We start from the raw sequence: 22529 nt of genomic DNA, 5'->3' as shown, positions 1-22529 counted from the left end.
CACCACCACACTATTTCGATCGAGATATTCATGTTGCCACTCGGATCCACATCAATGCCACGGTGTATCCCCCTAGGCATATTTGACCAGCCCATCTCCACCATCAACATATCTCGAACGAGATATTGAAATAAAATCTCGACCATTCATTGAAATACCTCGTTTGAGGTATAGAGATGCAATCTCCACCGTCCACATATCTCGAATGAGATATTGAAATAAAATCTTGACCATTGAAATACCTCGTTCGAGGTATAGAGATGCAATCTCCACCGTTCACATATCTCGTTCAAGGTATAGAGATGCAATCTCCACCGTCCATTCACGCACATTGGAAGATGCAATCCCAGTCGTTTAAATATTTTGATCAAGGTATTAAATGAATCTCGACCGTCAAACATACCTCGATCGTGGTAATGACTTAAAATCTAAGCCGTCCATGTACCTCGAACGAGATACTAATTTCAAATCTCAGCCGCCATCGATCCTTCACCAACCCTAAAATTAAGTGTGTATCTTGGCCATTTGTCTCACTAACCCTAAAATCCAGAGCGTACATCTTGCAAACCCTAAAGTGCATGATGCCACCAAACCTTGTTTTTGAGGTTATAAAACGAGAAAACTTTTTTTTTGCCTCATTGTCAGAAGTCGTTTTCACTCTCCTTACTCTCTTGATTTGGATTAGCATTAGTGGGCCCATTAGCATTGTTTTATAGCTTCATTAGTGTTACTTAGCACTAAGCATTGGACCTTTCACATTGGACCTTTGTGTTAGGCTTAGGTTTTAGCATGGAGTCACGCGAGGAGGGCCGCTCGTCTATTGTGGACCTCATTGCGGAGATAGACCGTGAGTTAGCGGCTATCCGTAGGAGTGCTAGAGACACATCGTCTACATTACATATCGTGGCAGACTTGGAGGGCAATGCTTTTGTTCCTTCGTAGCCTTCACGATATTGTTTATGTAGATGAGTGGATAGCCCACCATCGCACTGCTCCTATGTCACATGGCCTGACATATCGTCAGGTCTGTGATCTTGGTCCGATTAGAGATGGAGCCTACTTAGATCTTTTCCTCGATAGTCGTGGGATGAGGCCTGGGGCGGGCAAGCCCCTTACTATTTCGCGATGTTCGCATCCTCGTATGGCGGCACATATCTATAGTCGATATGTTGCCGCATATGGGAGGATGTCGAACAACCGCCAGATTCCCATATACTTCACAAAGCAATTATATGCGGAGTTTGTCTTAGGGGAGGAGGTGGATTACACTAGCCATTGGCCGGGTGGTGATGCTGGCCGAGGCCGTCTCCAGGACCAGGGTAGGCGGCCTTCTCCAGCCCTTCGTGTAGCTCCTACAGATCCTTCATTTGTGCCTATGTTGACAGTCGAGGCTCTTGGCACCCAGGTTGGCATCGACGTACGCAGTACCACACGAAGAGCATCCAGCACGTGGTGCGCTTGTTCTCACGATCGATACCGATGACAGATGTCGAGGTATTTACATATTTATTACTTCTTAAGTTTTTTTAGTCATTTATTTACATGTTTATATGTACTTTTCTATATTTTTACATGAGCAGCATGGTTGATTGTGTCACGTAGGGTCCCACACCTACCACTAAGAGACTCACTCATCAGGAGTTGGTAGAGGCGAAAGCGGAGATTGACCGCCTTTGAGCTGCATTACAGCGGCAGAGGAGGCAGCTACTACAGAGGCACGTCATGTGAGAGAGTCTGACGTCCAGCAAGTAGGTTTCTCTTGCACGTAAAAGAGTTATAATTAAGGTCCTAAGTTATAAATTTCTTTAAGTAATACCTAATGAGAGAGACTAATCAATTATTTTTATGCTTTACTTTTTTGCGTAGGCTCAGAGTGAGGTAGAGAGTTCTAGAGCTGAGGCGCAGCATCACATGATTATGGAGTGGATTGCATAGCATAGGGCAGAGCAGTTGATGCTGCATGTTTGAGAGATTCGCAGATCCTCAGACGTGACAGTGCCCTACTTGCCTTTATATCCACGACCTACAGAGGTTTTTCGACGATCTCTCCCTCAGGATGTACCACCATTCCTCCGTGATGCCTGCTGCACTCTCTGTATATCGAGGACATTGACAGTACTGGTGGGTATGCTCTAGGATGTGGACATTTTTTCCATTTATCTTGCATCACCCACCACGAGCTAGTACGCTTCTCAGCATGTCCCTCCCTCTTGCCGTGCACGCGTCAACCTAGCGACATACAGCGACATACAGAGTTTTGGGCATTGATGATCTTCACCCAGGCTTTGCTCGAGTAGATGATGCTAGGACTGGCAGGCCTCTTGATTTTACCTTAGCTATTGACTTGGGACTCGACGCCGCGCCGATGATAGAGATCAGGAGCCTAAGATGCCTCTAGAGATTGACTGGAGTGCACATGAGTTTGATGCATACCAGAGAGTCCTTCACGAGAGCCGGATCATAGCATACGAGCGTGTGGGTGGTACTGGTCCTAGTGGCACCTCGGGTGATGGTGCTAGCAGCAGTGCTGCTTCTCATGAGCAGCGTCGTGTCCTTAAAGCAAAGGAGCTTACACGAGTAGAGTGGCAGACACGTACCATTGCTGATTATAGATTTTGGGTTTACAGAGACAGAGACGTCTTGCAATAGCACGACGTAGAGAGAGGAAGAGGCTATAGCAACTTATGGGACTCGTGAGCTCCCGAGTACACCGGCACCAGCTCATGATCCTGCCTTTGAGGCAGACCTCCCCGTAGATATTCGACGACCCCCGCAGGCGGCACAGTCTCCTCGACGTGCACAGCAGCCTCGATGCGCATGTCGACCAGCAGTCAGAGATGACGATTTTGATTGGGTTGCCGTTGACTAAACTCAGACTAGTTGGGTTAGCTTACTTACATTGTACTTAGATTTATGGATAGTGATTAGCCTCAGACTAGCTGGGGTTTCATTATTGAGTATCATTACATTTTAGTTTTGATGTTCTTGATTTTTTTAAAATTTTTAACACTTTGGCTATCATATTGTTTGTTGAAAATCTCCATGCCATCGTACCCAAACATGCTCCGATGGGGGGGACCAAACTTTGCAAGCATGTAGGGGGGAGCCATCCCACATGCTTGCAAAGTTTGGTCATGATCGGAGCATGTTTGGGTTAGTAATTAGCGCCCAGTGTGGATTTTTCAAGTCTCTTGGTGCTTAAGAGGCCATGGAAAATCCAGGCCTTCTCCATACCATCGTACCCAAACATGCTCCGATATATGGAAACCAAACTTTGCAAGCATGTGGGGGGAGCCCACCCCCACATGCATGCAAAGTTTGGTCATAATCGAAGCATGTTTGGATTGGTAATTAGTGCCCAGTGCAGACTTTTCAAGTCTCTTGGTGCTTAAGAGGCCATGGAAAATCCGGGCCTTCCCCATACCATCGTACCCAAACATGCTCCGATGGGAACCAAACTTTGCAAGCATGTGGGAGGGGCCCACCCCACATATTTGCAAAGTTTGGTCACAATCAGAGAAGTGTGGATTGGTAATTAGCGGGCAGTGTGGATTTTTCAAGTCTCTTGGTGCTTAAGAGGCCATGGAAAATCTGGGCCTTCCCCATACCATCGTACCCAAACATACTCCAATTGGGACCAAACTTTGCAAGCATGTGGGGGGGACCCACCCCCACATGCTTGCAAAGTTTGGTCACAATCCGAGTATGTTTGAATTGGTAATTAGCGCCCAGTGCGGATTTTTCAAGTCTCTTGGTGCTTAAGAGGCCATGGAAAATCCGGGACTTCCCCATACCATCATACCCAAACATGCTCCGATGGGGACCAAACTTTGCAAGCATGTGGGGGGGACCCACCCCCATATACTTGTAAAGTTTGGTCATAATTGGAGCATGTTTGAATTGGTAATTAGTGCCCAGTGTGGATTTTTCAAGTCTCTTAGTGCTTAAGAGGCCATCGAAAATCCAGGCCTTCCCCATACCATCATACCCAAACATGCTCCGATGGGAACCAAACTTTGCAAGCATATGGGAGGGGCCCACTCCCACATGTTTGCAAAGTTTGGTCACAATCAGAGCATGTTTGGATTAGTAATTAGTGCCAAGTGTGGATTTTTCAAGTCTCTTGGTGCTTAAGAGGCCATGAAAAATCCGGGCCTTCCCCATACCATCGTACCCAAACATGCTCCGATGGGGACCAAACTTTGCAAGCATATGGGGGTGGGCCCCTCCCACATGCTTGCAAAGTTTGGTCATGGGCCCACCCCCATATGCTTGCAAAGTTTGGTCATGATCGGAGTATGTTCGGGTTAGTAATTAGCGCCCAGTGCGGATTTTTCAAGTCTCTTGGTGGTGCTTAAGAGGCCATGGAAAATCCGGGCCTTACCCATACCATCGTACCCAAACATGCTCCGATGGGAACCAAACTCTGCAAGCATGTGGAAGGGGCCCACCCCCACATGCTTGCAAAGTTTGGTCACAATCGCAGCATGTTTGGATTGGTAATTAGTGCCCAATGCGGATTTTTCAAGGCCATGGAAAATCCGGGCCTTCCCCATACCATCGTACCCAAACATGCTCCGATAGAGACCAAACTTTGCAAGCATGTGGGGGTGGGCCTCTCCCATATGCTTGCAAAGTTTGGTCATGATCGGAGCATGTTCGGGTTAGTAATTAGTGCCCACTGCCGATTTTTCAAGTCTCGGTGTGCTTAAGAGGCCATGGAAAATCCGGGCCTTCCCCTTACCATCGTACCCAAACATGCTCCGATGGGAACCAAACTTTGCAAGCATGTGGGAGGGGCCCATCCCCACATGCTTGCAAAGTTTGGTCACAATCGAAGCATGTTTGGATTGGTAATTAGCACCCAGTGCGGATTTTTCAAGTCTCTTGGTCTTTAAGAGGCCATGAAAAATCCGGGCCATCCCCATACCATCGTACCCAAACATGCTCCGATGGTGGGGACCAAACTTTGCAAGCATGTGAGGGTGGGTCTCTCCCACATTCTTGCAAAGTTTGGTCATGATTGGAGTATGTTTGGGTTAGTAATTAGCGTCGAGTGCGGATTTTTCAAGTCTCTTGGTGCTTAAGAGGCCGTGGAAAATCCGGGCCTTCCCCATACCATCGTACCCAAACATGCTCCGATGGTGGGAAGAACCAAACTTTGCAAGCATGTGGGAGGGACCCACCCCCACATTCCTGCAAAGTTTGGTCATAATCGGAGTATGTTTGAATTGGTAATTAGCACCCAACCAGTGCGGATTTTTCAAGTCTCTTGGTGCTTAGAGGCCATGGAAAATCCGGGCCTTTCCCATACCATCGTATCCAAACATGCTCCAATGGGGACCAAACATTGTAATAATGTGGGGGGAACCCACATTATTACAATGTGGGGGGAACCCACCCCCACATGCTTGTAAAGTTTGGTCACAATCGGAGCATGTTTGGATTAGTAATTAGTGCGCCCAGTGTGGATTTTTCAAGTCTCTTGGTGCTTAAGAGGCCATGGAAAATCCGGGCGGCCTTCCCCATACCATCATACCCAAACATGCTCCCATGGGGACCAAGCTTTGCAAGCGTGGCGAGGGGACCCACCCCCACATTCTTGTAAATGGTAACATGGTCGTACCAAAGGCACCATAGGTATTAACCAAGAAGGAGCACAATAAGGTGAAAAGTGTGATTGCCTCTTTTCGTACACTAATGGTGGGAGTAATGTATTCATTGAAGAGTGCCTTCACAAAGACCAAAACTAAAGGAGAGGTACAGTTATATGGCCTCAAGACACATGATTGGCACAAGATATTATAGGTATTCAAATATTCTTTTATTTATTTTCTCTTTATGGAACATAATTTGTGGGCTCATATACCAACTTCCATTTTTTTCTATGCATAGTTTATTCTTCCAATAGCTATAGTTAGTTGTGAAGACAAGAAGGTGAGAGAGGCTATTTACAAAATGGGAAGCTTGGTGGAGTTATGAATCTTCTCTTGAATTCACTATTTAAGTTATATTTAATATTTGGTATTCTCATGCAATCACAAGTTATGTATAATAAATAATACACATGAGTGCTATGTATGTAGGTACATATCCTTAAAGAGGAGGTAGATCCTGCATTTATTGAGATGGCTCATCTCAATGCTATTGAGGTAGTGTGTATGATAAAGGAAAACTTATCTAGAACAATTAGCCAATTTTATCTTGTGGTGCATTTGGTTGATGAAGTGGCACTTTGTGGTATTTTTCATGTTTGATGGCTGTTTTTTCTTGAAAGGTTCATGAAAACCTTAAAGGACTTTATGAGAAAAAGAGCAAGGCCAGAAGCAAGCATACTAGAGGGATGGTTGATGTAAGAGTCTCTTGTGTATATCTCAAAACATCTCCCTCACATAGATCCTTCCATGCCATGATTGTGGAGCAATGAGGAGGATGACCAACATATCACTAATGTGCTACAAGGAAAAGGAAGGTAACGAAGACTGGATGAAGCATTATTCCAAAAGGTGAATACATTCTGCATTCTAAATAGTCCCATCATGTAGAAGTGGATTGGGAGATACAAGGATGCAATCAATAGACGAAAGGATGAGAGAAGAGCTTTCAGAAGAGAGAATAGACGCTTGCCATTCCTGCCCGGCTTAGAACCTCTACTAAATGTGATCAATATAGAATGGCTTTGTAAGGAAATATCAATGGCATCAAAAAATAGAGAGATAATCATAAGAGAAGAGCATGAGTATGCACAAGGATGTGACCCCCCTCAAATAAGTATATTCTTCATCTCTGTCTCATGCTTCGATTGTTATATACCTTGTTTAATGCAATTTACTAAATATCATGCTTTTGTTTAATGTTAGTACAAATTATATAATGAAATATGGTCATAGGGAAGGCACTTTTGCATGGAGCGTGTGGATTCTAAAAGAAATACATTTGATTATGGTGTGATGGCAACTTTTGAACAAGAAAGTCGAGCTGGTAGACATGATACCAATAGAGGACAATCTTGAGTATTGTGGAACTATTTAAGCTATTCTTGAGGTTGGGTTTAGAGCATTTAGTCTATTCATCTTTGATGTCAAATGGTTCAAGGTGATATATAGAGGTGCTCAAGCAATCGTGAAGAAACATCCAAATGGGTTTTTTCAAATTGATTCCACCAAGTTTTGGAATGATGAGAAAGATACTTTTGTACTACCTCAGCACTGTCAACCAACAAATTAGTAACCCAACCAATCACCAATAAATCTTGATGTAGTATAATAAAAGTGTAACCCCTTTGCTTTGTGATTTTAGGTTGTGTTTCACACCGATTGAATCGATCCAAAGTGGTGGTATGTTATACAAGTTTCCCCTTGTTCAAAATATATCTTTCAACATCAAGATGTTGAGGCCAAATCTCTTGATGAGGTGCAAGTATTATCTCTAATTGACTCATTTTTTTAAGAAGACGATGATGAAAATGAAGAAAACAATTTAGAGAAGGCCGACCAAGAGCATGAGCAACATCAATCCCGAAGAAGATAATGATGGTGACACTGATCTAAGCAAAAGAGAAACCTATCACGTTTCTTCTTATTACTGTTGGATTTCCATCTAATTCCTCTTTCTCTCTCTCTCCAACTAGATTATAATCCTCCATTTTTCAGATATGTTTGACACTTAATGTACTGGCTCACCTCAGCCTCAGTCAGTTTCCCAATTTGTCTTCTCTTTTATAAGAATTCTAGCTACTCTCCCCAAATCCCTCTCCCTGCCTTTTCTCTTCAACTCTTAATTTTCCCACTCTCCTAATAATGCCTTGAATTTCATTGGCAAAGATCTCTAGGAACCATCCCTACCCCCTTTCCTTTTCAATCTACCAATAGCCTCTTCTACGCAAGAGATAAACAGTTCATCCTTAAGCAAAAGGTTATTCACTCTCAATTTCCTAATGGGGAACATGACATCCCCATTTCAATGACATATGATCAAATAAAGTAGAGCAAAGATAAAATAAAGCAGAGCAAGGATCGATTTCCACATTCAGAGTAGTGTGGGGAATCCAAGAAGCCTATTGGCTGAAAAAGGTCTTGTCAATTCTCGAGGAGGACCCAAAATGTTGTCGACTAAAGTAGGTGTGACTAGGTTCAGAGCCCCAGGTTCCCAACTTCCTTCTAATATTTTACCATTTCTTATTCTCTTGCCCCATCAAAACAGTATTCTCCCCACATCTATCCACCTATCTCTCAATCTTATTGAAATCTCCTAGAAGTGTGCAAGGACATTGAATATCCAATTTGGCAATCCACTCCTACATCTCTCCTCTCACGTTATAGTTATGGGCCCCATATATATATGGGCCCCATATATATTAACCACCCACACTCTCTCCTCTTCTATTTGAATCTCAACTACCAAAATCCTACCATTCGGGTGATTAGCTATTATGCTCGGGTTTAAAATTTTTTTAATAATAGTCCAACATCCCACTATACCCTGAACTCACCATTCCATACAAAACCACCCAGTCCCAAAATCTATCCTTCTTATAGCAACTCTGGTAAAAAAAGATTATGTTCTTGAATAGCCATAATTCACATCTCCCATTCCCTGACTAGACCCCAAAACATTGCATTCTTCCTCTTATCCCTAAGCCCCTTCACATTCCATGTGCAACCTTTCATATCACTTTTCTTATTTATCCTAAGGCAGTCTTGGGGACCATATCCACCTCTTTCTCTCCTTCAACCTCTGGAGTCCCGTGTTGAATGTCCTTCCACGTTGTTTCCACTTGCCAATTAAATTTCCCCATAGAGGAAGTCTCACTATTATCCCCTCCTAATGGATTGAAAGGATTTAAGGATACCAATGGGCTTGAGTTACTCAGGGATTTGCTACCCCCAACTTCTTTGTGCAAAGGTTTGCTTTACATCCTTATGGCTTCCTCCTTAATTTGTCTAAGGCTAGCTCTCCCCTTGGCCCTATTAATAACTTTGGTCCAACCCCCTTCCCCTATATACATCAATGAGAAGAGAGGGTTTCATCATATGTAGAAGACAATGGTAGGGTCTCCAAAAGTAGCCATGTTGAAGTAGTATGAACCCTACATAGATTCTATGAATCCATAGCATGAGCAATGTAGAACTAGATTGTTATGTGACAGCCAATGTCAATGTCAAAACCACTTGCAAATCTCTTATGAAAACACTTCAAAATGAGCCCCAAATGACATGTGCATGATGCCAAAGCTTCTGCATATCATAAAGTACCATCATAGTGACCATTAGAGCCCAAAAAATTCCCAAAAGTGCCTCTGCACCAAATTTGTCTAGAAAATTCCATAATGCACATCTTCCATTATATGAGTCATAAAAGCCCATATAAGGCATTGCAAATGGTCAAACCACATCCTCCCATGACTCTTTTTTACTTTCCCTTTAAAACCAAAACAACAAAAAAAAAACCAAAACTAATTCTACTCTCTCTCTCCCTCCTCTTTTTCTCTGTCGTCCTTCTCCTCTCTTTTTTTCCCCTTGAAAAAAGGCTCATTTTTATCTTTCCCATTTAAAACAAAACAAAACAAAATACCTTTAAAATTATCTCTCTCTCTCTCTCTCTCTCTCTCTCTCTCTCTCTCTCTCTCTCTCTCTCTCTCTCTCTCTCTCTAACTCTAACTCTAACTCTCGTGAACTCTATGTAATGCTCTCTCTATCTCACTATAACTATACCTCTAACTCTCTATCTTTCTTTCTCTCTAACTCTATGTAATGCTCTCTCTATCTCACTCAGTAGGGAAAATTCGAGCTCCAAATGGCCCCTTTAAGGGCCTTCTCTCTCTTCATAGAATCTAAGAAAAGTGCAAAAATAATATTATTATATTGGGTTTCTCTCTCTTCTTTTAGAATCTAAATTCACCTTTTTCTATATTTTCTAAAGAGATTCAATACTTATTTTATTTTAATGTGTGAAAGAATGGTTGTAAAACAGAAAAACAGCAAATAGATCTTGCAAAGAAGCATATGTGCAAAAGAACTGAAGTAGAAGAGCACGAGGGCTGCCCGTAGGTGCATACAACCAACAGCAGTAGCTCAAAAAATGATGTGCTAATGATGCAAACCCAAGCCACCTATATAAAGGTTGGACAAGAGCTGGTCGGCTAGTATAAAAACAGTGGGTTGGTCGATTATGCAAAAAATACTAAAATAATGTCTTAAAAATAGACAAAAATAGTAGAAAAATATCTAAAATAAGATGAATGCATGGCCTCATAAATCTAGCCAGATACAGCATGAAATATGCACATATATGCCCAATATGGAGATGACAATGCCAACACCTCCTCTTCAGTGCCCAGATGACTCCAACATGCTGAAGAAAGACCTCCAAAGAGTCTTAAAGGAACAACCTCCTCATAACAGGCACAAACCTCATGAAGATATGGTACATGTGAATACCGAGAAGGTCTTCGGAAGAAGCCACGAGAAGATTGAGAAGATATCAAAGACGAAATAATAGGATTAATTTGAAGAGAGAAGCCCTCAGGAGATGGAACCATAGATGGTACCTCCTCTGCATCTGCAAAACAAGTATTGGGACCGAAGTAGACTTCTCCTCTGAAGAAGAAGGAAATGAAACAACCATTGGAACAAACTGATCATTAATGATAGTAGAAGTTGTCAGGTTCAAAGTAGGGACAGGCTCCAAGATAGTGGAAGATACCTCCTCTGAAACATAGGAAGGAGAAGAAACTACCAAAGTAGGAAGCTCGAGAATATGTGAGGTCTCGGCAAAATCATCCACTTGCCCAGTAGAAGAACCACTATCCTCCTCTGAAAGAGACGAGAGAAAATCTGCAATAATAGCATCAACATGAAACAACACAAGGGAAGGGAGATACTCATCCAAAGGCATTAGAGGAACTGATAAGGTCTCTATCAGAAACTTCTGTAAATAATCCTCTATTGTGGATAGGGCACTGACTTCTGAATCAAAAGTCTCCTCTATGACCACCAAGATGGACTCATCCTGCTCCTATGAAGATGAAAGAATAGGGGGATCATAGACAGCAAGAAAAGCCATCTTAGCAGCATGAGACTTCGTATCCTCCTCTGTTGTTGGTGAAGTATCTGAACCATCTGTCGTGGGTGAAGTGTCTGAGCCATCGGAGGAGGACTCCTGCTTGATTACAACAAATTTATCAGCATAAAATCACCAGAAATTACACTAAATCAAGGGTAACCAATTTGTACGGGATGGTTGGAGTATCAAACCAACTCCGATTTGCAAGCTGAAGCTATAGGGATCTGTATCAGATACCTAATGGTTAATTTGAACCCTCAATTGCACCAAAATATAGTGATTAGCATTGATTAATCACTGATTAGCAAATTAATGCTCTGTTTTGTATGCAGAAAATAGAGTATGCGGGGAGTCCAGATTTGGTGCCTTACACTTCAAATGAGCTCAAATGCTTTCAAAGGCATCAATAGCAATGAGTCTAGTAGAGGATTAAGCCAAGAAACATAAGATTTGACCAAATATTGAAAGCTTAATCTCTGTTTTACCAAAGTCACATGCAGATTTGATGAAGAGCTTGGATCTCAATGTAGACTTGATGAAATTGAATTCTGTCTTCACCAGAATATAAGCACTTCCCACCAGCTTAACCAATGGAGAAGGAAGAGAATCATAAGAAGAAGAAGAAGTCATCTAGGAGAAAAATTAGCCAATATGATTTTCCTCTTGGACAAGGATCCCTTAGCTATGATCTTCTCACCAACTTAAGGGATCAAAATGCTCATATCACATTTGGCCAACTCTTTGCACTTTCCCTAAGGCTTAGAAAGGAGTGGGGGAGATCAGAAAGCACAAGAGAAGGAAAGAGAAATAAGAAGAAGGGTGATGAGACTGCAGAGGCCAAGGCAAATGGTGGACTTGAAGAAGGTGAAATTCAGCCATCCATGATAGAAGAGCTCAAGGTTATCAAGGAACAAGTATGGGCAATTAAGGAATAAGAGAAGCAAAACGAAGCAAAGACTTCCTCATGGGAAGAGGTGGAGAGAATCAGGCAAAAGGTGGAGATATTCAGGGAGTGAATCATGGAGAAATCAATGGGATTTGATGCTTGATGTTTTTTGACCGTAACTGGTCAGTCTTCAACGGGACTGCGATCTTCGCGTAGTCCTTCACATACTGTTGATAGAACCCCGACATGCCAAGAAAAATCTGCAGTTCCTCGAGATTCTTCGGCGCTGGCCATTTAAGAATAGCCTCTACTTTTTCTGGCTCCATCTGCGTACCATCGGCGGATATAATATGGCCAAGGTAGTGAATTTTTGTTTCAAAAAATTCACATTTGCTCTTCTTTGCAAATAGTTTGTGCTCTCGCAACAACTCGAACACTAGACGCAAATGCTCTATGTGTTCTTTCTGTGTCTTACTGTACACAAGAACATCATCTAGGAAAACTACTACGAATTTTCCCAGATATGGACGTAAAATGCTGTCCATCAACGTCATAAATGTCGTTGGAGCATTGGTTAGCCCAAATGGCATAACCAAAAACTCAAAATGCTCGAAACGGGTCCTAAATGTTGTCTTCGCAACATCGTCTGCTTTAATTCTAACCTCATGATACCCTGATCTCAAGTCTACTTTTGTAAAGTATCTCGATCCATAGAGTTGATCAAACAACTCATCCATGCGTGGCATCGGATACTTGTTCTTAATCGTTATTTGATTAAGAGCCCTATAGTCTATGCACATCCGCATAGATCCGTCTTTCTTCTTTACCAGAAGAATAGGCGATGCCCACGGACTTGAACTAGGCCGAATGAAGCCTTTGTTCAAAGTCCACCTCCTGTGCCTCGGAGGCTTAATCTATAAGCAGGTTTGCTTATAGGTTTTGATCCTAGCATAACTTCGATGCCATGGTCTACTTCTCTAGATGGTGGTAAACCATCTGGCAAATCATCACGAAAAACATCCTGAAATTCCTCTAATAAATTCATTAAAGTATCTACGTACTTTTTCTTTAATGTCTCTTTCACCTTGGATTTTTTCTTGTTTGAATCACATGCATGCCAAACAGGGTTTTCAAACAGTGAGTCTCGTCCAAGGCTATTTTGTTTTCCTTGTTTGTCTACGCAAACATCATTTACAGTTTCATCTACGAAAACAGAATTTAAAAGAGGGTAACAAGCATATACCTCTGCTATCTGGTCTCTGCGGACCGCTGTACACAGCTCCATGGAGGAAATAAGTGGTGTGGCGGGGACAGTACGGTCGCCCTGCAAGGTAATGGCTCTACCTCTATGCTCAAAACATAGCGTATTATGTAAGTAATTCCGAGCTAGACTAGGGCCCAAGCCATACATCCACTCCCTGCCTAGATATATGTTTGCTCTGGCTAAGTGCATGACCTGAAAGTCAAGCGGAGCCTCGTAGTCCTGCATAGATAATGGGACCCCCAATACTACGGTATTCCATACCGTTTTGTCATACCCATTGGCTAGGCCAATAGTATACTCATCATGATCACTCCGGGTCTCAGTCAACCCCATTTTCTTGACTAAGAGTATGTATTGAATGTTGGGTTAGATACGACAGGTTTAATGCACAAATGTGTATATATGTGCAGATATGTAATTTGTGTGAACAAGATAGAGATTGATGGTTTGGAACTGTTGTTACAAAGAATGCAGATTAGCATCAACAACTGATTGTTGCCTAGGTTGGGAACCCCTCTGGCATACTAGTAGGGAAAGCTAATTTGAAGTTATTATGATTGTAAGTTTCTTTGGATGTGAAGCCCAAACAACTGAGGTTTGGACCCAAGACTAAAAGATGGTATTTGAAAGAGAAGCCGATAAGACATACTTTTGTGGCCTTCATAAAGATCCCAGTGGGGGGACAAGACCCACTATCAAGACTTGGTCAGGTAAGGGAGAGGTGTTGGAAAAGCAGACCCCTAGAGGGTGTACCACAGAAGCATTAATGGAGGCTTGTATATTGTTGGACTACAAAGTGTCTTGGGAGCAATCCTCTTTTGTTAATGAGGATGATAGATGGAATCTATTATGTAATTTGTTAAGCAATGAGGAATAGAGATGTGGGATGAAGTGATAAATAGGTGACACCCACCGGGCTTTATTTTGATGTAATGAATTTTTTGATGTTTTATATATATAATTATTGGTTTTTAAAAAAAGAATGGCCAAGTATTTTGGTGTGAAGGGTAGGGAAAAGGAATTGTAAAAGGCCTTTTTAAAAAACCCAAGTTTTAATGTTCTTGGATTTTTTTAAAGCTCAAAACTTTTCACGTTGCTATCCCTCTAAAATTTTTTCTGTGTTTTTTTAAAATCTTCTTCCTCTCCTGCTCTGCACACACTGGCAGCCAAAATGCTAAGAGCCCAGAGAGCTTTAGGATGTTGTGCTGCACTGAAGAAGCAAAGAGGTGTTGGTTTGTTTGTTTGTTTTTTTTTTCTACTGCGCTGCAGAGACGATCAAGTATTTTGTTGTTGTTTTTATTATTATGATTATGATAATTTTTAAATTAACTATGCTACTGAACTAAGTCTGCTACGCTGCGAGAGAGAAAGAATGCCTGTCGATGATGCGCTGCTGAGGCAAAATGAGACGATGCTAGCTTTATTATGCTGTGGTGAGAAGAGAGTCTGAATATGTGCTAATCGCTTTTCATAATTTTACTCTCTCTAGCTATATAGCCGCGGCCGCCGATGAAGTTGCTGGGCTTGTTGCCCAAGCTACTGTAGCTGCTGCTGCGAAGTACTGTCATTTTGTATGATGATACTGCTGCTCAGCTCATGAGAAGCTCCCCAAGCCAAAAGTTGCACAAAGGTACCACCTGATCACTACTGATGGACGTTTGAGGCGAAGAAGCATGTCTCTGCTCTTTGCTTTGCTGCTGCGATGGATGGATGGATGGATGTCCGCTGTTTGCTTTGCCTTTGGTTGATGAGCTAATTGTTGTGATGCGTGTTGCCTAATGGCTCAACATGTTCAGCAACACCACACACACACAGGTGTTAGCACATATATGGCAGTCTAGATCTGCTGCATGAGCATGAGGCCTAAATTACTGCCAAGGTGATCATATCATCAGTGGTGTGAGTGGCTTCACAACCCAGCCACCATCATGCCAGCCGTGGTGTGAGTGCTTCCACATCTCTTTCCACACCATGTGTTGAACAATAGTTCCCAACACTCTTAACCCCACACCTAACCTAGAGACATCATGGAGGTTTGCTTAAACATTTGCATGAGGCCTGAGCTGTTGCTAAGGTGAGTCCCACTAGGCCTTTAACCCCCTTCCACAAAGGAAAACTTGGATAAGATTATGGTAGCTGGCTTGCAAGCAAACTGCACCAAGATCTTCAAGGAATGCTTCATGTATGTCCCATTTGGCCTCCCATGAGCATTGGTATGCTAGAAATGCAACCATTGCTCATAGTCAAGCTTGTGAATCACATTGGAAGGATCAAATTGGTTGAGCTCAACTTCCAAAAATGGCCTGAAACTCTGAAATGACTTGCAAAAGTCTTGCACTAGGTGAATCACAACACTTGCATCATGTGTTTTGTAGGTTAGGGAACCTTGTGGTGTATGGTGCACACTGGCTCACTCCAGTGGATTGGGTACAATTCCTAGCATTAAGGCCATACTTGCAAACCCACTTGTTAGTAACTAACTTTTTGAATTTTTACACTTAAAATTGTTAAGCTTACACACTTTTGCATCAAATATTTATTAACATGCTCTCTGCATAGCACTGATTTCTAGATCTGTAATAGAGCAACATGCTATAGATTTTCTTGATGAAAAATGTACTAAAATATTGTAATCCTCAATGTGTTCTCACAAACAATGTTTTCTCAACACTTTTCTTGATGTCTTTTCTTATAGTATATCGAGATTTACACGAATCTATGTAGATTTGTACTAATCCAATAGATTTATAATCTTTGTCTAACTTCTTTCCAAGAAAGTAACAAGATTAGAAAGATTTTGATCAAGAATCACTTACTATTTTGGTTCTACATCAAGATTCTTCAAAGCTTCACTCTACTCAATAAATTTTTCATCAACATGCTCTCTGCATAACACTAATGCCTAGATCTGTAATAGAGTAGCATGCTATACATTTTCTTGATGAAAAATGTACTAAAATACCATAATCCACAATGTATTCTTATAAACAGTGTTTTCTCAACACTTTTCTTGATGTCTTTACTTATAGTACATTAAGATTTACACGAATCTATGTAGATTTATACTGATCCGATAGATTTGTAATCTTTGTCCAACTTCTTTCCAAGACTCTACTCAATAATTTTTTCATAGTATCTACTCCAACCTGAATTCTGCTTAGAATCATCACAATTTTGCAACATAAACTTGTTCAAATCTGTAACATAATTGTAAATCTGCATAATGGCTGTGCAATAATCTGCACAGAACTATAATTTGTATAGAACTATAATTTGAACAATAACTATACACTGATCTTGAATTCTATACTCAATTCTATAATAAACTACAATAAATCTTTAATCTATTAACTTCTGTTGAAAATTGCATCAAAATCTACAGTATTTGCAATCTGTCTCTAATATCTTTGATAATGAGCACCTTTCTTGATAAATCTTTCACCAAAACTGTATAGTAATCCAAGAACCTCCACAAGAATATAAAGACTCAAACGATCTTGCAAAAGATAGCATGAAACTAGGGTTTGTGTGAAGATTTGATGAAACTAGGGTTTGTGTGAAGATTTGACTTGGAAAACGGAGTTTCAATTTTGTAAGCATTATCCTTAGTTTGTCATCGCAGTTTATCATTGAGGAGATGATGATTCCTAAAAGAGGGAAAGAATGTTACGACCCTTACACGTGGCAACATATGGGATGTGTACACACACTGATATGTTAAGTTTACACACCAGTAATACACAAGACACATGGGAAAACCAATCGTATAAAATAGCAATGTCGCACACAAGTGCAGATAACTAATATGTATAATCATTTGGCTCAAGGCCAGCTCAAGGCCAACCAAAAATAATAATGTTCATGTGTGAAGAATACTAGCACCAAAAACAAAACAAAAAATCGCGTGCAGAGAATACTAGCACCAAATAATCATTTGGCTCAAGGCCAACCAAAAATAATAATGTTCACGTGTGGAGAATACTCATGCCAACAAAATCCATGCAACACCTCAATCGGTGACCCTCGTATAGTGAGACGCCTCGATCAGTGGACCCTCATACTATTCATAACCTATGCGACACCTCAGTCACACATGTGCAACACCTCAGTCAATATCCTCACACATATCACCTAAATCCATAATAAAAATCAAATCATGCTAGGTGATAATACACCAAAATACACTTCCATCATATCAACGCGAAAAATATCACTTGCAATACATAGTCACTAGTCTGGCCCTGCTACGCATATGATGTGAATAACACTAACACATTAGTATTTTTATTGGTGAAATCACTCACCATACCAATAAGTTAGCATGACACAATGGCTTCTCAAGCATCCCCAATCAGCCACATAGAGGGCATTTTAAGGTCTTAAAAGGGCTCAAGCAGTACATTGGGACTGATGCCAAAGTCCAACAACCCTCAAATCTTAAAGAGGCTATGTTGTTGGAGTGTTATGATAATTAATTTATCGTTGGGTGACCCAATAATTGAAAAGAATATCTTGGGTAACCCCAGTGTGATTAAAGAATTAATTGGTTGAGTGTTACGATAATTAATTTATCGTTGGGTGACCCAATAATTGAAAAGAATATCTTGGGTAACCCCAGTGTGATTAAAGAATTAATTGGTTGTGAGTGAATCCAACCAACTGTGACATGTGTGACACATGTAATTAATGTGGGAGTTTGATTGTGAGTTAATCCAATCAACTTCAAGACACATGTGACACGTGTAAAGGTTGTGTGAGTTTAATCGTGAGAGAATCCGATCAACTCTAAGACACGTGTGAGGCATGTAAAAGACATTGTGAGTGAATCCAATGTGGGAACAATTAATGTGTTTAAATCTCCTATGTGTGCTGAGGGATAGTTACAACCGAGGACGGTTGTCTTCTCAAATGGAGGGACTATCACATGAGTGAGATTTTTCAAAATATTTTATCATGGGAGTGAATCCAATTAATTATGCGTGATGCATGGTTTATGTGTGAAGCATGGTAGTAAATGATTTTCATTTATCGGAATTATTTTTGTGAGTGATTCCAAAGTAATTATGATCTAACATTGTGAACTATGTTGAGTATATAGATCATGAGTTCGGAACAACCAAGGTGGACATTGGACGAGATTATCTAGCGGAGCACATGTGTGCTAAATATTTGATTTTGTATGGTTTGGCCCATTGTACATATGTTGGGCAAGGTTTATTTTTTGTGAGATACTTTAAAAGCATGGACTATGGTTCAATTTTGTAAAAGCCCAATTTTGAAAAAAGCTATGCTATTCATGGCTCCAAGGGCTAAATTTATGATTATATGATTTAAATACCGCATGTGGGAGTGGAGCCACACACGTCGCGAGGGAGATTGCACCCAATCTTGTGTTCTTTGATTTTTATGCTCTTGATTTATGGTATGGTGTTTATGGTTTATTTTTTCTATTATTCAATTTGTAGAATATTCTAATCTCCATGTACCATGTTCCTGATAACAGTGGTATTAGAGCACGGCAAATTCAAGTATTGAATTTGGGTCATGGAGACTTGAAGTTTTCAAGAAATTGATTTTTTCTCAAGGGGAGCGAATTTGAAGGCTTTTCTACAAATTCAAAGTATTTGCATGGGAAGAGGAGAATCTGCAGCAAAGAAGGGGACCAGGGCTTTAGACAAAGAGAGGGTTTATTCAAAAATTAAAGGCTTGAAAGGTTTCAAGCTTTTACCCAAAGGGTAATAACCACAAGGTAAAAGAAGGTGGAATACCACTAGTGGATTTGCAGGAACCTACCTCTTCATCAAAAAGCGGTTTTCTGAATCTCTCGACCTCTCCCTAATCCAATCGTACCGATGCAACCAGCAAGAGGAGGAGCATTAAAACCCGCAAAGATTGCTAAACCAGTAGCAGTGTCTAAATCCCATAATTGACGGTGTGGAGGACTCCTGATTATCTATTTTCATTTCTTCAATGCGAAATCGTTGAAGCGCGACTTGGGAGAATTAAAGCCAAATTTATATATATATATATATATATTAATTCCTGCTCCCCTCTCCCTCTAATTCAGCAATTCACTTATTAATTTCTCTCTAATTCGCGTTGCGCGCGAAGGGCCGGTTTCCTTCTGTGCAGACCACATGTGCACTGTCAGAGTAGGCCCTTTATAAATCTTTAATAAGCTTACTCAAGCTTAATATAATTTAAGCTTTATAATTTTTTATTTTTTTAAAAAAAGAGGCAACAGTTTTCTTTTAATGCGATGGGCGCCTAGTTCGCAGTCGTGTAGAAGCCTTTTTTTTTAAATGGTTAGCAAATTTCTTATCTCTTCTCCATAGTGGCAGGCAGTACACAGGCTATGTTCTTCTTCTTTTACCACTATACACTAGGCAATGGATTCCTTGCTGAAGAGGAAAATTGTCTTGGCTGTGGTGGTAAGCTTTATTAAAAGCTTAATGTTATAGGCTTACATTATAAGTTTATTAAAAAAAAAGCTTATAATATTGATAAGCTTAATTTCAAAAGCTTTTCAGGGTTTCAAAGAAGAAAAGGGGCACAACTCAAAGAAAAAAATTCAAAATTTCCAAGGTAAAAAATTACAAATCAACAGAGGCAAAGGTAAATCCTTTCCTCAAGGATAGTTACAAGCTAAAATCACAGTCACATCGCGAGCAAGTCTGCACAGACAAGGAAGGCGACAAGCCAAAGAAAAAGATCAAATGCAATTATTGTAGAAAACCTGGTCACTACATTAATGAGCGTAGGAAGTGAAAATGCAGAAGGAGAAAAAGAAAGACTCAGGTATATGGTTGTAGAGGTGATGCATCAACATCTAATTGCAGAAAACAAAGAATCTACAAACTATGCAAATGATGATTGGGCTTTCATTGTACAATGCAGTTTTGACCCTTCGTATAAGGATGTATGCATGGCTATTTACTTCATAGTTTGTTCTCATCACCTAAATCTAGTCAACAGGGAAACATTGTTACATGTGCAAACAAGTCCTCTCATATCATGTAAAAGGACTTGGTAAAAAATTTTGCACTACTGCGAATGGTTGAACAATCACGCTCTCGGATGTAATATATATACTAGGGATCAAGAAGAACTTATTATCTGTCTCTGCCACCATTACTAAGGTTGGCTTTGTGGTTCAATTTGTGGATGACACATGTATTATTCATGACCGCAATGGTTACTTTTGGTACTTTGTATCATGGCCTTTACAAACTAGATGCATATGAAAGACAAAAGCATGTTATATGTATAGTCTCTGCCCCACAAAGGCAATGGGTGATGCTAAGCTATGGCGTGCATGCTTTGGTCACTTGAACTTTGGTAGTTTGTTGCATTTGCATAAGCATGACATGGTGTCTGTGCTGCCACATCTTGAAGCCTATATTCTTGGAAAAATGTAACGGGGGCATCATTTCCCAAAGATGGTTCAACTAGAGCTATCCAAAAATTATAGCTCATACACAGTGATGTATATGGTCCTATGAGGATACCATCTATTGGGGGATACCAAAAGATTGCTACCCTGCATATTGATTGAGGGGGAGAGGGGAGAGTATATGTCTAAGGAGATTCATGCATACATGGCTGATTATGGGATAAAACACCAATGTATTGTGCCATATACACCTCAGCAAAACGATGTAGCAGAATGCAAAAACAAGTCTCTCATGGATATGGCACGTTGTATGGTCAAAAGTCAGGAATTATCTCATGGTTTCTAGCTAGGAATTATCTCATGGTTTCTAACTAGAAGTAGTCATGTGTGAAACATATGTTTTGGACAGGTGTCCTATAAAGGCATTGCATACAATTATACCTTTTAAAGCTTGGAATGCTAGAAAGCCCTTTGTGGCTCACTTATGCATTTTTTGTTGTCTTGCTTATGTACTTGTGTGCCTGACCAAATTTGCACAGTAAGCTTGACGATAAGGTTGTTAAATGTACTTTTGTGGGGTATGTCTCGAAAAGTAAAGGTTATTGTTACTATCATCCTACAACCAGTGGATTCTCGTGAGTAGAGATGTTGTATTTATGGAAGATGCAATTCAGCCCTTGCTTTCATGTAAAAAATAGCCAAATGTATATTTGCAAGGCATATTCAACACTCTCCTTCCATTATTCAATGTAGAACAGATTGATGTAGAGCATTTGGGTAATCAAAGGAATGCTAAAATCAACCCACACAGGTAAAAAAAATCAGCTTGTTTTTCAGCCCACAAACCAACCTATTGATGAAAATTGTGGATAATGTAGTTGATGAGAAAAGAAGTAAAATTTAGGAGTCAAAAAGTATGTCAAAATGGCTTTGCAAACACTACGTGTGATAGTAAATTAGCCACTCATTTGCCTAGCAGAACAGGTGCACGTTCTCATCACATATCTCATGTTGACGCAGGTCATGCTCTTTTTACCAGTTTATGTAATGAAGAACCTGTCTCCTTTGATGAAGCAAAGGAATCAGAATAATCGTGCTATACAATATGAATATGATGCTTTACTCAAAAATGGTACTTGGGAGTTGTCTGATTTGCCTTACTCGCCTGCAAACAGGAAGGCCATTGGCATGAAATGGGTTTAGAAGCTTAAACGCATTGCATTGAAGCATATTATATGCAAGAGGAGGTCTATGTATCTCAGCCTTGTGGTTTTTCTAGAAAGGTCAGGAATCAAAATATGCACATTAAAAAAAGCTTTGTATGGCCTTAAGCAGGCTCCTAGAGCATGGTATGAGAAGATACATGTATACTTGGCTGCACAAGTACATTAAGAGGACTAAATATGATTTTTTGGTCATCATCCTATACATTGATGACATGCTACTATGCACAGGCCTTGATGATGATCATATTTTAGCTTTTATAGCTTATAGAGATTTTTTGAAATGTCAGATCTTGGCCCGTTGCACTATTATTCGTGCATTGAGTTTCGATAGCGTAATGATGGCATTCTTATGCTGCAGACACAATACATTGAGGCATTGTTAAAGAGGTTCAATCTTGGAGACTACAAACCTATTGCTACACCTATGGAACCTCGTTTGTGACTTAGTCTTGAAGATGCAGGTGACCCTTTTGATGATGGCCTATATCAAGAAGCTGTTGGATGCCTTATCTTCTTATCTAACACTAGGCTTGACATTCATAGCCCAGGTACAAAGCATTGGTAGTCTAAACGGGTGTTTCATTACCTAAAGGGTACCAAGCACTTTGGGTTGTTTTATCCCAAGTGGGGTAGATGTTTATGACACCACGAGTGGTTTTTTATTTCACCTTGGTGATTCGTGTATATCATGTCTTA

The sequence above is a fragment of the Cibotium barometz genome, chromosome 24 (genome assembly GCF_041138505.1).
Source record: "Cibotium barometz isolate CiBa-2024 chromosome 24, ASM4113850v1, whole genome shotgun sequence".
Classification (NCBI taxonomy): domain Eukaryota; kingdom Viridiplantae; phylum Streptophyta; class Polypodiopsida; order Cyatheales; family Cibotiaceae; genus Cibotium; species Cibotium barometz.
This window is presented reverse-complemented; position numbering follows the sequence as displayed.